A 16,524-nucleotide genomic window follows, 5' to 3' on the forward strand; every position below is an offset into this window, starting at 1 on the left:
AGGGAGATGTAGCTGCAGTTGGCTCTTTCTATGCATTCTAATCCTATGCCGTATAGAAACTGCCCACTACAGAGAAAATGCCAGGAAAGTGATAGTGACCTGCACTGGTTTTATACATAGCTGGAGCAAATGGTTTCAGATTTGTAATGAAGCCTAGTAACTTCATTTTACACTTGTGTTAATAACCGTAAATTTGTTTGTTTTTTTATTGGTGTAAATGCCGCTGTTCTCCTGAATCCGGCGATGTTTTTCTCTTATTTCTGCACCTCGCCATTCCTGAGATATGGCCTCCTCTTCCCTGTATATAAATCTAGTCTTTTTAGCCAAATGGGAGTGGCCCACAACTCTTCTCTGTGGGAATCGTTTTGAACACCACAATTTACATACAGGGAGGAAGAGGCTAAATGTCAGTAATGGAGAGGGGCAGGAAGAAAAGAAAAACATTGCCGGATTCAGGAGAACAGCGGCATTTACATGAGGTTAAAAAAAAAATGGCAGGACCCCTTTAAGAAAAATGTGTTACCAGGTTCATGTACCTGTCTCAGTCTAGCCTATGGGTCTCGGCTAGAAAAAAACTCATCCGTTGTGCTGCACGGTACATATTCTATAAAATCCTTAAAAGGAAAAAGACAATTTCTCTTCAACATTTCTTTAATTGGAAGAAACAGTAAAATAAGCCACAGAACGCACAGGGCACATGGCACCATGCCCACAGCTGCTTCATGTAGTCACTTGTTCTGGTAACTGGGCAGAATTTCAGATGTTTCACATTGTGTTCGCATTTTCTGTAGGTTACATCAGATATATGGTAGAAACAGTAGGAGAGTGAGTAATCCCTCACCTATAATGGCCCCAATAAGATGACCTAATCGTACGTCTTCCATGATCACATCATCCTTAGCTCTTAGGCTGCTGTCTAGTCCGCTGTAGACTGATAGATAGGTCCCTTCCCATTTGGAAGAATGAATATTCGGCTTGCATAAATGGCACCAGTGTAGATTACTGCCGATTATCCCCAAACTCTGGTTAGAATGGAGTCTCAGGGTTATATTCCCTTACATCACACACCTCACACACCACAGCAATTAATCAGTTACTAGGTTTATGGATATTGGGTGAAAACCTGCCCAAAAGAGACCATGCAGATGGGTCGCCCTCACACCCAGGGCGGCGGGGTACTCGGTACCGGGCCCGCAGATCTCCACGAGTGGGGTCGTTGTCACGGTAGCTATGACCCGGTCCATGGCCCTGGGCGCCCATTGTAAATAGCAGAAGTGTTCATTAAATGATTTGTGACGCCACCTGTGGTGTTCGGCAAGAAAGGTGTTAAGCCGACACTGCGAGCAGATCCTCTGGGACAGATGGTGTAGTGCAGCAATGATGTTGTGGCCCTCCACAGGTAGGGCAGTAGTCCCAGGGCAGTGTAGGTGAAGAGATAGGGGAGAGACGTAGATTGTGTAGTGTCAGGCACAGAGATGTAGCAGTGCTGAGGGTGTTGGCGCAGGAATAAGCAGAGGACACCAGGGCATGTAGTTCCAAAGCTTTACTCACAGTCTGTTATGCATACTGGTGCCCGCATCCGTGCCATGTCCTTCGGGTCAGGAACTCAGTCAACTTCCAGGCAAGATGAAGTACTCCGTTCCAACACTCCGCCAACATATGTGCCTTTTCTGAACGTCTCCCTTTTGCGCCTATAGTGAAGTACTCTCAGTTCTGAGTTACACTGGAGTTCCTCCTGTCAGATGTTCCTATGAACTCTACTTGTATGGCAGACAGCTGTAGCCTGCTTTGGGGACTCCTTGCTACTAAGTCTCGGCTCACTCACGTTGCTGTTGTGCCCCCAAGTCTTGTGTGGGAATAAAGTGGTGACAACTTCTATTCCTCCAGTGTCTGCTGCAGGACCATTAGTATCCATACAATCTCGGGGACCGGGCCCCGACCTTGCGCTTGGAACTTCTAGAAAGGGTTCTCTTCTAACCCACGTCCTCTGTTCCCTTTTACTCCTCGCGTTCTGTACTAGTCTTTCTTTCTTATGGAGAATCAGGCTTCCAGTCTATGTTGCTCTCTCTCTTCCTTTCCCGTGCCAGCAGACCCAGATCACTGGGATCTGCTGCAGCACCTCCATCCATCTATTCCTCTCTCCAGGGATCTTCTCTCCAACTCTCTCACCAACTCAACTCAACTGAACTCTCGTCCTAAACGCTTCCTGCTCCTTGTAATGTAATCTAACTCCACCCACCTCCCAGCACGTTTCGTGTTCCAAGCAGGGAGCCACCAATGGGTGCTTTGCTATACTCCAAGCAGGGAGCCGACGAAGGTGCTTTGCTACACTACTTTGTGGAGTGGGGTGCAGGTGTTGGAGCGTGGTCAGGAGTCTCAACCTTACCTGGATGGTGGGATACCACACCTCAGGAGGAGGTGCAGTACCTCTGTGGCGACTGAGCTTCAGGGGCACCACATCCATCTTTTTGATCGCGCGTTATTGCACTTTTCGTTCAACGGTATGATGATAAAGCTTTATTTTTTGCTTCGTCTTTTATTTTTATTTTTTAAGTGGTTCAATAAAGGGGTTAACTAGTGGGACAGTTTTATAAGGCAGGTCGTTACGGACGCGGTGATACCAAATATGTGTACTTTTATTGTTTTGTTTTTATTTATTAGGGAATATTTTTTTTATTCATTTATTTAGCGATTTTTTTATAAATTATTTTTACACTTTTTTTAACTTTATTACAATGTCTCAGGGGGGAAATAACTGTCATGTGACAGATCGCTGATCTGTCACGTGACAGATCGCTGTGACAGATCAGCGATCTGTCACAGGCAGTGCTGCAGGCTTCCTCATGCCGGCGCTTTGCAGGCAGTGAGGAAGCCAGCTCCCTGCAGGCCCACGAAGGTCCCCGCCGCCATTTTGGATTCGGGAACCTGCAGGGAAGGAGACCCCCGCAGCAGCGCTGCACATCGCGCTGCTGCGGGGGTCTCAGGGAAGCACGGAGGGAGCCCCCTCCCTCCCGATGCTTCCCTAAACCCCCGGTACACTGCGATCGTGTTTGATCGCAGTGTGCCAGGGGTTATTGTGTCGGAGGCGGTCCGTGACCGCCCCTGACACATAGTGCCGGGTGTCAGCTGTGATAATCAGCTGACACCCAGCAGCGATCAGCTGCGCTGCCCCCGTGAGAGCCGCAGATCGCGCTAGACGTACTATTCTGTCCTTGGGAATTAGGTCCCAGGGCACATGGACGGAATAGTACGTCTAATGTAGGAAAGGGGTTAATGCAATATCTTCATAAAGGTGTAGGTGTAAAGAGGGCCATTTCCAACAACCATCACTCCAGTGTTGTTATGGTACTTTGTGTTTGCTAACTGTGTAAGAAGGCTAATGGATGGTTAGAATACCATTGAAAACACTTGTGCAAGTATGTTAGCACAGCTGAAAACAGTTTGGCTGATTAGAGAAACAGTAAACCTGACCTTGCTTTGAACTAGTTGAGAATCTGAAGCATTACATTTGCTTGTTCCATTAAACTCAAAATGGCCAGAATAAAAGAACTTTCATGTGAAACTCGACAGTCTATTCTTGTTCTTAGAAATGAAGGCTATTCCATGAGAGAAATTTCCAAGAAACTGAAGATTTCCTACAGTGGTGTGTACTACTCCCATCAGAGGAGAGCACAAAAAGGCTCTAACCAGAGTAGAAAGAAGTGGGAGGCCTCGTTGCACAACTGAGCAACAAGACAAGTACATTAGAGTCTGTAGTTTGAGAAATCTATGCCTCACAGGGCCTCAACTGGCAGCTTCATTAAATAGTACACGCAAAACGCCAGTGTCAACCTCTACAGTGAAGAGACGACTCCGGGATGCTGGCCTTCAGGGCAGAGTGGCAAAGAAAAAACCATATCTGAGACTGGTTAATAAAAGGAAAAGATTAATATGGGAAAAAGAACACAGACATTGGACAGAGGAAGATTGGAAAAAAGTGTTATGGACAGAGGAATCCAAGTTTGAGGTGTTTGGTTCACACAGAAGAACATTTATGAGACGCAGCACATCTGAAAAGATGCTGGAAGAGTGCCTGACGCCATCTGTCAAGCATGGTGGAGGTAAAATGATGGTCTGGGGTTGCTTTGGTGCTGGTAAAGTGGGAGATTTGTACAAGGTAAAAGGGATTTTGAATAAGGAAGGCTATCACTCCATTTTGCAACGCCATGCCATACCATACCCTGTGGACAGCGCTTGATTGGAGCCAATTTCATCCTACAACAGGACAATAACCCATAGCACACCTCCAAATTATGCAAGAACTATATAGAGAAGAAGCAGGCAGCTGGTATTCTATCTGTAATGGAGTGGCCAGTGCAGTCACCAGATCTCAACCCCAGTGAGCTGTGGTGGGAGCAGCTTGACCTTATGGTACGCAAAAAGTGCCCATCAAGCCAAACAAACTTGTGGGAGGGGGTTCTGGAAGCATGGGGTGAAATTTCTCCAGATTACCTCAGCAAATGAACTGCTAAAATGCCAAAGGTCTGCAATGCTGTAATTTCTGCAAAGGGAGCATTCTTTGACAAAAGCAAAGTTTGAAGGAGAAAATTATTATTTCAAATAAAAATCTTTTTTTTCAAGCCTTGTCAATGTCTGGACTAGATTTTAAATTCATTTGGCAACTCATTTGATTAATAAAAGTATGAGTTTTCATGGAGAACACTAAATTATCTGGGTGACCCCAAACTTTTGAACGGTAGTGTATATGGACATGCTGCGCACGTTTCCCCCTTTAAGAAATCATTTTCAATGTTGTGTGATATAATATGTAATATGAACTGTTTTGTGTATTGTGAATTGTGTAGTGTGTTAATAAACTGTGCAGCTTGACTGTAGGAACGGTTAGAGTTTATGTTTGGGACTAGCCCAGAATGGGAGGGGCTATGTGGGAAGACAGTGGGGAACTTCCTTATAGAGAGGCAAATAGGGCCTGGAGTGCTGAGTGAGCAGAGCAAAAAGGTCCAGGGTGAACAGTGCCACGTTCTAGGATGACCCTAAATGAGAGGAGACTGAACAGAAGGGATAGAGAGATCCTGAGCATACGTGACAGAGAGACAGTGGAGCCTTCCAGAGATGTGTACTAGGAGACAATGCCTAGCTACCAGACCCCAAGCTTACAGCACTGGAAGGTAACAGGCCAAAGCAGGACTGAGTATGTGGGACGAGTGAAGAGTGCCAGCTCACCAGTAGTGGAAAGAAGACATGGAACAACAGAACAAGAGGATGACACTTGTGGATCAGGACTGTAGTATTAAAGCTGGGTTGTGGTGAAGTAGGAAGAAACAGTGGACATAGAGATCCCTGAAGTAAACTATTAAGGAAGAAAACTGTGTGGATAATGCATCAAGTTGTAAAGGAAAAGTCTGTAAGACTTTGTAGCCGCTATTCCTTGTATATAACCCTTTATCAAGTTATCATTCAGTAAAGAGTTTATTTTAGAATGGTAGTTTTGTAGAATTCGGCCAGGACAGTAGTCGTGGCCGAGGACACAAGGGCCTTGGTGTCCTGGCCTCCTCCCACAGAAAAATTGTCAGCTTCTGCCCACGTACCTGTTTGGGGTCCTGGTTCACCGTCAGGGATTCCACTGCGGCGCGGCACAGCTCATGTGTGGGGAAGGTGACTTGACGGACAGACGTGACTGGCAGAAGGAGGGGACGGATTGTGCACTAGTGACAGAGATTGACAGGTTAGAAAGGTAACAGCAGGGAAAGACAGAAGAGGGAGTGCAGTACTGTGAAATGACCACAGGAAAGTAGTCACCCTGTGTTCCAGAACCCTCGTCGTTGACTCATCGGGGACCGGAAACGGCATCCACCCTGGAGGGACTGCAGCCAGAAGAGCAGAAGCCAGCGGAGCTGACATCCGAGGGAGGAGCGTCAGCCAAAGCCGTCAGCGGGCCCGGCACGGGCGCGACCAATTTCTTGCCTCCAGAGAGGGTGAGCCTTACCCCTGAGGAATGGTCCCGCTCATCGCCCCCTTACTCAGCCGCTGTCGCCTTTCAGCGCATCCTCGGGGGGGTGTGGCCGCACTTTCCTACCCTACCCGATGGCCTCCTGCAGAATTATTACAATAAGTAATTTACTTTCTGTCACTAGTTTGCACGGTTTTCTAGATATTCTGAACAGAACGTCCAAGGGGGGGGTGTTATGGCATTGAAATGAGAACTAGTCGTAACCTCCTACTCTACTCCAAACATGCCCTCTATAGCAATAACCCCACCCTCCATAGCTACAGGCCCTCCCCGTCCACATGAAGAAGCCCTCATCACACACAGTGACTAATTCTTCCCCTCCAGCAGCCTCAGTGCAGAGAGCAGAGAGCTGCTCCTCCCCCAGACACACACTGAACAGTTATCTATGGAAAGTGAATCTTGTGAGGAAGGAAAATCGTCCTGTATTCTGGGACACTCCATGATTACAATACATAACTCATTATCAGTAATTCCTTCCCTCACTGTCCCAGGCTGCTGGCAACAGTGAGAACAGACTGTGTGATGGCCAGTGATGGGGGTCTGCAGCTTCTAATCTGCACAGGGGATGGCAGTCACTGATGTAATGTGTTCTGTGACAAAGCCTCTGCTGTGTGAATGAGACAGCTCTGTGTCACTGATGTCTTCACACAGCAGCAGCTTTGTGCAGTGTATGTGTGAGCACTGTGTCTCTAATGACCCAAATACTGATGGGAGCAGCCTGTCCAATCAGCAGCTGTAACAGTGTGAAGTGTTGGGGGGTGTATGTATGTATGTATGTATGTATTGTGCTGCTTTCACAAACACAGGATCACTGCTGTGTTCTTTCCAATTCTGGAGTAATGATAAAGATGAGTGCTGGTGCAGTTTACTGCCAGCCAATGAGTGGTCAGTGGGTGGTGCTGGTCACTGGAGCTTGCTAGGAGTTTGGTGGAGCTTCGCACATACACTGCACCAAATCTGCTGCTGTGTGAAGACATCAGTGACACAGAGCTGTCTCATTCGACACAGCAGAGGCTTTGTCACACAACAGATTACATCAGTGACTGCCATCCCCTGTGCAGATTAGAAGCTGCAGACCCCCATCACTGGCCATCACACAGTCTGTTCTCACTGCTGCCAGCAGCCTAGGACAGTGAGGGAAGGAATCACTGATAATGAGTTATGTATTGTAATCATGGAGTGGCCCAGAATACAGGACGATTTTCACTCCTCCTCACTAGTTTTACTTTCCATAGATAACTGTTCAGTGTGTGTCTGGGGGAGTGGCAGCTCTCTGCTCTCTGCACTGAGGCTGCTGGAGGGGAAGAATTTGTTACTGTGTGATGAGGGCTGCTTCATGTGGACGGGGAGGGCCTGTAGCTATGGAGGATGGGGTTGTTGCTATAGAGGGCAGGTTTGGAGTAGAGTAGGAGGTTACGACTAGTTCTCATTTCAATGCCATAACACCCCTCCCCCTTGGATGTTCTGTTCAGAATATCTAGAAAACCGTGCAAACTAGTGACAGAAAGTAAATTACTTATTGTCATAATTCTGCAGCCCAGATATGTACTGAGATTATGTGAAAAGCCCGGACAACCCCTTTAACCTGGAGGACTGTGAGCCAGGTTTGTACCCTATGAGCATGGACTGCGGTGCATTATTGTATGTGTAATAAAGTGGCTTTGTTTGGTCAGGGACGTCCAAATTCAAGGAAAGGGGAATGAAGGGGATTGAAGGCAGATGCCCTTTCATGTTACCCCTCTTTAAGAAGTCCTAATGTAAATATGTTGAAATAATGTATATATGTAATTATTCTATGGTGCTGCTTCACTTATAAGTGTATTACCATTGTTTGTCTGATTGGTACTGCCACATCATATATGTGTTACCATGCTGTAAAGGTTGTAATATATCGTGTTGTATAATGTTCTGCATATTTATGTACAGGTTAGGATAAGCTAGTGCATCCTTTGGGGACATTAGTGGAGGGCACTATTAGTATAACGTTCCCAAAGATACGGGTAAATGTAGTTCTGTTGTGGGCCACTAGATGGGGGCATACTAGTGGGCCTTGTAGGTATATCTTGTAGGAAGTTCACAGAGGGTTAATTGTAGGAGGAGCTGCTATGTGATAAGTGAGTGTAGGATATAGGGATAGGTTACAATGGGCAAGCACGCCCGACATGTCCACAAGGGCTCTAGGCCCAGGACGACATAGCAGGGATGTAACATTCTTTAAGAAGAAAAAGTGCGCGGGCACAGTCAGACAGGTGCTGGATGAGACCTAAGCACCCCAAGAGTTGTGCAGGGCGCAGAATGTTCACAATGTGGCTGATCTTAAATAGGGCTGAAGCTTGTAAGTTCAGGGCGAAACGGATGAACGGGATCCCCTATATCTTGAGGTCCTACAGAAGTGATGCTGCGGTACCGCCTAGGGTGCTACTACCCCGTGATGTGCACGAGGACAAAGTATGGAGGAAAGGAAAAGTGCAGGAGGAACGCTGTGTGGACTGTAATGTTACTGATGTGCCCGGGACCATTGAAGAGAAAAGTAAAATCGTTTGTTTAGCATTTGAACCGGTATCTGGGTCCGTTCTTTCCACCCTATGCACCAAAATTGAGTGTACAGGAACTGTGCAACACCGCTGTGGAATCCCTGACGGTGAAGCAGAACCCCATACATGTACGCTGGCAGAAGCGGACAATTTTTCTGTGGGAGGAAGCCAGGACACCAAGGCCCTTGTGTCCTCGGCCACGACCACTGTCCTGGCCGAATCCTGCAATTTTCTAGATTTCTCTAGTTTTGCTACGCCTTCCGGAACAGTCTGATATTGACATTTCCATTCCAACTCCGCTGTCCGCAGTTGTCGTCTTCATCCGTTACCAATGAGTACTCATCCACTATGTTATATGCTCCTTTGTAAACATTACAAGCCCTGGTTAACCCTTTGTTTGCTCCCAGCTATATATAGTATGTTAACTCTTCATTACATCACAGGCAGGTGACATACAGGCCCTGAGGGCACTTCCCAGAATCGCGCACAACAGGCAAACTTGCCAAACCACATAACTCCCCGCCTCTCTCGGCCTGGCGGGGCGGACACACGTACCTATATATTTACAAATCTGTTATTATTAACTCTGCAGGTGAGAGAGAATAGGCATCACATACATCATGTCTTCCGGAGGCCCTGTCAAAGAGCTGCAGGATGGCTCCGTGTGCTCGCTATGCGGTGGCTACTTCGAGGACCCGGTGACTACAGAGTGCGGACACAGTTACTGTAGAATATGCCTGGTGACCCATGCCGGAGGGAAGAATAATGCAGGGGGGCAGCTGATGTGCCCGACGTGTGGACGGGTGATGGGATGGCGGGCGGTCACCACCGATGTTCGCCTTGGGGTCACCACACGTATTGCTCAGAGGCTCAATTTCCAAGTCATGCCACCCAGGAGGAAAAAACTGCAGGAGCAGGTGAGAGTGCGCTGCTTTATTTCTCTGAGGATCTTGTTACTACAGAACAGCCGAATCGGCCCCCCGAGGCACAAGAACAATATTTGGTTACATAAAGCCGTTTATGCCACTTGTTTCCGTACGGATAGAGGGTCAATTAGCTTTTAGGAAACAAAGCCTTAAGCCCCATAATAAAGAGAGCAATTATATCCATGCAATGGCTGCAACATCCTCCACGTTTAACAGGCAAGGAACCGCCATACAAGCCGCCCACCGGTTGTATTATGAGCCCCCCCAGAGTGTGCACAGATACTGTACCCCATTATAATATTACACTAGACAAAATAATAATAAGTCACAGATACGAGAATAACAAACCAACACCAGATAGTAGTGACTTGTGTGCATGGGTGGATACAAACATACAGAGCACCGGAGGCTGTATCTATATATAACAATGGGCGAAACACCAACTTCCTATATGCTAATGTCGGCATAATTATATAAGAGCGAAAGAAAAGAACTGTGAATGCTTATAACACAAAGGCGCAATACTGTACATAACCATATATAGGAAAAAAGATTAGGTTTATGTGGACCCAGTCCCAGTCCCAGTGCGTCCTTCTTTGCTTTTGATTTTTCCTCCTCGCCTTCCAAAAAGCCATAATTTTTCATTTTTGGTCAGTAGAGTTGTATCAGTTTTTTTTTTGCTGTAAGAGTAGCATTAGTCTTTGTTATTAACATTTCGGGGCCCATAAAACTATCTGATCGCTTTCCTTTTTTGGGGGGGGAGGCAAAGTGACCAAAAAAACAGAAATGCTGCCATTTTTATTTATATATTTATTATATGTTCTTGTTTTCATCGTATGGTATGAACAATACAATATTTTATTATTTTGACAAGCACATGGCGATACCAAATATGTATTTTTTTTATTTAAGTTTTTTGTATTTTTTTGGGAGAAGTACATTATATGAACTATTATAGTTTTTAAAAATATACACAGTACATTTAAATATGCTTCTTTTTTTTCTTGCATTTTTTTTATTGGTCCCACTAGTGGACTTGAACTTGTGATGATTTGTACGGTAGACAGCAATAATGTTGTATATTGCAGAATTGTGAAAACCACAGACCTCCTAAGAAGATCAGACACAACCAGAGTAGACAGGGTAGCGTCTGTAATGGTTCCCCTAGCTGCACATAAAATACCATTGGCTCATCACAATAATATTGCGGGGAGTCTAATGGGTGTTCAGAGAGACATCTTTCGCTTTACCAATTTTCAGCCTCCAAAAAAGCAGTTGTAAAAATTGACAGTAGCACAGGTTGAACTGCTGTGATCGGAGCTGCTCTGATCGCAGAGATCAGGAGCGGGTGCCAGCTGTGTAACACAGCTCCTGAGCCCACTCCATGACTGCAGTGTGCACATCTGACGTAAAGAAATAACACAAATCCTGTAAGACTGTCCAAACATTATAATACCTTCCTTCCCATTTTCCCATTGCAAAGAAAGCACTCTTTACACAAAATTAGCGAAAGAAAACCTTTTATAGGAGCGTAGCCATTTAAACAACCGCTCTCTTCTATTATCACACCCATTGTTGGAGGGGTATGGTCGCAGCTCTCAAAATTTAACCATCGGAAGATTGTGGGGTTATGTCACCGGACTCCCGGCACATGTACCCAGTCTTGCTCTTCCGCCACTGCTGCGACTTTCATCTTCAACGAAATTCCATTACCAAACCGAGGGAGGGAGGGTGGGCTGCTCTTGGAGTCCTGGGTCAAAGAGGCTGGAGACCCTCCTACCCCTCAATTTATAATCGCTTCGGGCCCTCCCCCAGAACCGGAAGGAGATTCCCAGCCAATGAAAACACCAAACTCTAAAGGTAAGAAAACTGTTAACCCCTTCTGCTTTTTGCCCCAGGAAAATAGGAAGGATAAAAAACCCCACTCTCCCCTTTGTTGCCCAGTCAATGGCCCCCCGCATATAATGCCGGGTTCTTTCAAACTCGTTAAAAGATCCAATGTGCTATACACAAAGCTTAGAACACCTCACCATGATAAGTGGCCAGAACGAATGGTGGCCCTGTCAAGTATAGAAAATAAGTAACATATGACAAAAAGTGCAATTATACAATAATAATAAATAATAATAATAAATAATAATTTTATTTCTATAGCGCCAACATATTCCGCAGCACTTTACATTATAGAGGGGACTTGTACAGACGATAGACATTACAGCATAACAATAATCACATAGGTCATAACAGATACCAAGAGGAATGAGGGCCCTGCTCGCAAGCTTACAGTCTATAAGGAAAATGCAATGCAAAAAAGAATATAAATTGATCAGAAAAACTTACTGTAACGGGATTAATTGTGCCATTAACTCTCCCTACCCCACTTCTCAATTATTGCTTCAAAGCCTATAAATACTGTATGTAGAGCTAGTAGCATACCAGTAACAAGAATAATGTGACATCCAACGTCCGGCAACAAAGTGTAAGGGTTAAATACCATAAAAGACCAAAGGGAACCTAGGTGGATCGGAGCTCAATAAGTACACCAGGAGTTTTTCCCCATTTTGCTTCCTCAGGGGCAACAGGTAGTGTGTTCCCATGTCTTAAATATCCACATCACAATGAATAAAAAACATATCACCTGTATGAACATGGAGGCAGGGATCTATTATGGAGACATGGTGTCCAGTGTTACAAGTGTACTGTCATGCCCCCTACCGGCCATACTTACCAGCGTGGCCCCGCTGCTCTCCTGCACGCCTCCCGGCGCGCTCCTGCTCCACGTCGCGTCCCTGCTCCAGCATCCGGACTCCCCGTCGTCGTTCCTGCACGCCTGCGCCGGTCTATTCCCTTGGCGTCCGGACCTCTGGGGGCAGTGACGCAGTGGCTCCGCCCACAACATGGCGGCGCCCACCGGCTATTTCAGCAAGGCATCTTGTCAGGTAAGATGCCTGATTATCTTCTGTGGTGACGCTGTTACTGCTCTAGCGTTTCCGCTCCTCTCAGGTCCCTGTATCCTCTGCTCTATCCTTCTGTCCTGTTTGCACTGCCCCGGTAGCTTCTCTGCTCCGTGGCCCCACCTGCCTTGTCCAGTGTCTCTGTCTTGTCCTTAGTGCATCTCTGGTCCGTTACCCTCTGCTATCCGTCCGGCCTCTCTGTGTGTTGTCCGTACCTGGCTCTCCTTCCTCTCTCCCCCACAGTCACCAGCCTCCATCTGCCTCTAATGCTCCCGGTCCTGCTTGTCTCTATTCTCCCTAGTTCCTGCAGTCCCTCCGTGCGCCACAGACTCTCATATTTCTAGCCCTGGTCGTCCCTTTGGCTCCGGCTGTTACAGTTCCATCCCTCGGGGGCCTGCTCCTAACGCTCCCTGTATAGGGGGTGGGTTTCACCTGGTCAGCTCGCCCTCGGGGGCTCTGGAGCCGTGACCCAGAGGGTCCACCTCCAGGTCCCTCCTTTATTTCCCACACCGTAACATGTACATGGTAGCAAAAAGTACTCACCTCATACAAGTGTCCTGAGGGCTAGCAAGTGTCTAACATAAATTTAGAATGTGTATGTAAAAGGCTTGCTAACCACTGAGTATAGTTGTACTACGCAGTATTAGACTGGAATACTTCGAACCCGCTAGAGAAAATAATTCTGGAGCCCCACCACTCTTACAACACAGCACTAGTCGCATAGGCTATCGTTATACTTGCTTATCCATACTTGTTAAGAGATGTCTTTGTATTGAATTTCTTATCAAAAGGGTAAAATTTGCGACAGAGCAAAATCTTTATGCAATATATGCAAATTTTACTTCAGATATGCTATGAAATAAATCTACGCGTGAACACATTTTTACAGTTACTGAAAGGGGAGCCCTCAATCAGTCACGGCCTTATGGTTGATATAACTGATTGATGGTCCCCTTCCTAACACCTGCCACTGAGTGTCCAGATGGTCAGCCCTTAGTAATTTAAGGGTGATATGGGAAGTGGGAGAACGGGGCTCACTGTCACTCTTGAGTTTTTTTGATGCCATGTACACTTGAAATTAACTCCATGCCTCCACACTAGATCCAAGCCTCACTGTTCATGCAGATGATTGAGTTTTTCAATCATGATGTGGCTATTTACATTGAAACACACAACTAGAAACCCCTGAGGAAGCCATTTAAAGGAAACCAACTATTCAATTCATTGATTGACAGATCTCTCCCATGTATGTGCATAATGCAGTCAGGCTCTGATTCATGCTGCCCTTAGTTTGAATAGAGTGGTAGGTCCTTTAACACATGGCAACACACTAAAGATTGCCCTTGAGGACGCCATTTAAGGCAATGAGGAAGATATTTAAGGCATGGAAACAAACTTCCCAGCTTCTGAGGAGGAAGCCATGTTTGGCGATACTCAAGGGAAAACTACAGAACCCCCCCATGCCTCCAAGGTCTCTTTGGTCTCATACGGTATTTAATCCATGCACTATAAGGGTGTGTGCACACGCTGCGGATTCTGCTGGATCCGCAGCGGATTTGGCCCTGCGGATCCGCAGCAGAAATAGCTGCATTGTACAGTACCATTATATTCTATGAAAAACAAAAAACGCTGTGCACATGCTGCGGATTTTTCCGTCGCTCAACTTCAAATTCAACTTTTTGATTTATTTTCCTGAACCTGTGAAATCGAGAACAAGAAAACACCTCACCCTTTGCCTGTTTGTGTTGCGTGCCACCATGTATCCCGGCCAGCGGCCTCAACCATGATGCAATATTATTGTATTGTGTACAATCGATACTAGGCTCCATCTCTGTGCACGTGCCGATGAGGGGGTTAGTACTGGCGTCCTTTGGTCATATGCACAGACAATGATAGGTGGTAATTTTTGTACTTTTTCTGTCTGTGTTTTTTTTATGGTGCAGAGTAAATAACCTCTGCGGAGATCTGTAATGACTTCCTCTTACGGTGCACGTGGGCCGTCATGTGGCCGCTTCTACTTTAGTGAAACTTTTTCCTTTTACATTGAGAGACATTCAAAAAGGAAAAAAAGCAGGAGAATACTCCCCAAGCATCCCACTTTTTAACATTATTGCCCAAGGAAAAGACGCTCTAAGGGGTGCGACATATGCAAAAGAAACCCCACATGGATGATTCTGGATGGTTGTGTAAAGGGCGAGAGCAAAATAATGACCAAAGAAATTAAACTGCTCCCTCTAAAATGGCTGAAATAGCTGCAACAGTTATAGTGCGAGACGGACGGAGACAAAACCCAGGCCCCAATGCAAAATCCTTAATAGGGTCCCTACCTACCACATGCCATTTATAATGCTGGCCGACCATATGGCAGCAAACCCTTTGGGCCCCCCAGGGACTAGTTCCAAGTGCAACTGCTACTTCTATGCCCCCCTTTGCTTTGCTCCTGCAGTAGGGAGCCCAGTTCTGAAGTATAAACTACTGCACCAATAGGTGAGGCTTATTTTGGAACTCAGAAGGGCATTACATTTTCTGTATCACTTGACAGAACCGCCTATGCTGTGAGCAACGTGAGAGACGGCTTTGCGGCTTTTTGCAATTAGGCTTATAGTTACAGTAGGGTGACTGCAGGAAGCTTGTGGTCGACAACTTCAGAGGTTTGGAAAAATGTGAGACGGGAAGAAGCAGCAAATTAGAAGAGCGACCTAATTTATATTATAGCGTTGAGGGGTGCAAGGACTTTCCACTAAGGCTCTTGTTTTTACATCTGCAAAAATATTAGACCCTTCTGTTTGATCCCGCAGTCATGTTATACTCCCTCATCGGCTGCCTATTTTAGTTTATGCGTGAGGGGGGGAAGATGGAGATGAGCAGATCTGCATAGGAGCGGTGTACACGAAACAGCAGGAGATTTTTCAAAAACACTATTTGCAGAACAGCTTCATTGGCCTATGGTGACCTCAGATCAGAATACTGTTACCCCAGGGGGCAAAAGATTCAATGTACTGCCGTCATCCAATATCTAAGTACCCCGGCCCAGCAAAGTGTCTAGGTGGCACCCTCGACAAATGCCCCATTGCCCCACACCGGCTCCACTTTTGGTAACCTACAGTATGCCATACTTTACGACTTTTCAGAAAAAGGTAATGGCTCCTGTTAGAACAGGTAAATCTCCAGGACTAAATCTGCCAGTAACCTTCCAAAAATTCTGCAATTCCGCTTGCTTGTGCCCAATTATGGAGAGTAAAATGGGGATGGTTATGGTCTCAAAAACAGCAGGGCTATTTCAACAATTTCGACAAACATTACCTACTGAAATATATTCCTAAACATGGTCTTCTCTTTTGTTTTTCTAGGAAATCTAGAGACTCTCGGACTAGAAGACACCAACACTGAAGAACATTGCCCTGTCCAGATGTCTATGATAGCCCGCAGAGCATCGCACCTTTGCTGCTTATTGTGGCCAGCAGAATGTAAAATTTGTCAATAACTTATATCTATGTATTTATGTAGCATGTGTTTGGATTATTTTATGTTTTTTTTTTTTGTAATAATGTTTGTAATATACACGTGTGTAATAATTATTTTATATTCTGATATATATGTATATATTAAAGACGTTATGTATGGTTCACTAAACCTGGAAGTCTACTGCTTTGTATTGGATGATGACTCACACAAGCACATAGCATTATTAGCAATGATATGGGGTCTGCGGAGAAGGGGGGAAATATTGTCAGAAAATTACATTAAATAAGGTTTTCTATCGAACATAGATCTTTTAGTCTCGAAGGCTGTCACCTCTGCGGAGCCAGGTAAGGCTGTGTGCACACGCTGCGGATTCTGCTGCGGTTCCGCAGCGGATTTGGCCGCTGCGGACCCGCAGCAGTTTTAGCTGCGGTGTACAGTACAATAAAAAAATGAATGGAAAAAAAAAAACGCTGTGTAGACGGTGCAGATTTTTCCGTGCGGTTTTCCTGCGGTTTTGAAACCGCAGAAAGAATTGACATGTCAATTCTTTCTGCGGAATCCGCAGCGGTTTCCTATCTCCACCATTGTGGAGATGGTGAAACCGCAGGGCAAAACCGCAGGCTAATCCGCAGATA

At 45.9% G+C, this 16,524-nt stretch overlaps 1 long non-coding RNA gene across 1 annotated transcript in view; it reads left to right on the forward strand.

Moving 5' to 3' along the window:
• Window positions 1-16,057, forward strand: part of LOC141051843 (uncharacterized) — a 35,753-nt gene extending 19,696 nt beyond the window's left edge. Inside the window, exons 2-3 of the long non-coding RNA XR_012220703.1 lie at window positions 9,137-9,461; window positions 15,775-16,057. This is a non-coding gene — a long non-coding RNA (uncharacterized lncRNA). The remainder of the gene's footprint in view (window positions 1-9,136; window positions 9,462-15,774) is intronic.
• Window positions 16,058-16,524: the final 467 nt, after the last annotated feature.

Source organism: Dendrobates tinctorius, unplaced genomic scaffold (assembly GCF_039654945.1).
Source record: "Dendrobates tinctorius isolate UK_male_01 unplaced genomic scaffold, ASM3965494v1 ptg000158l, whole genome shotgun sequence".
NCBI lineage: Eukaryota > Metazoa > Chordata > Amphibia > Anura > Dendrobatidae > Dendrobates > Dendrobates tinctorius.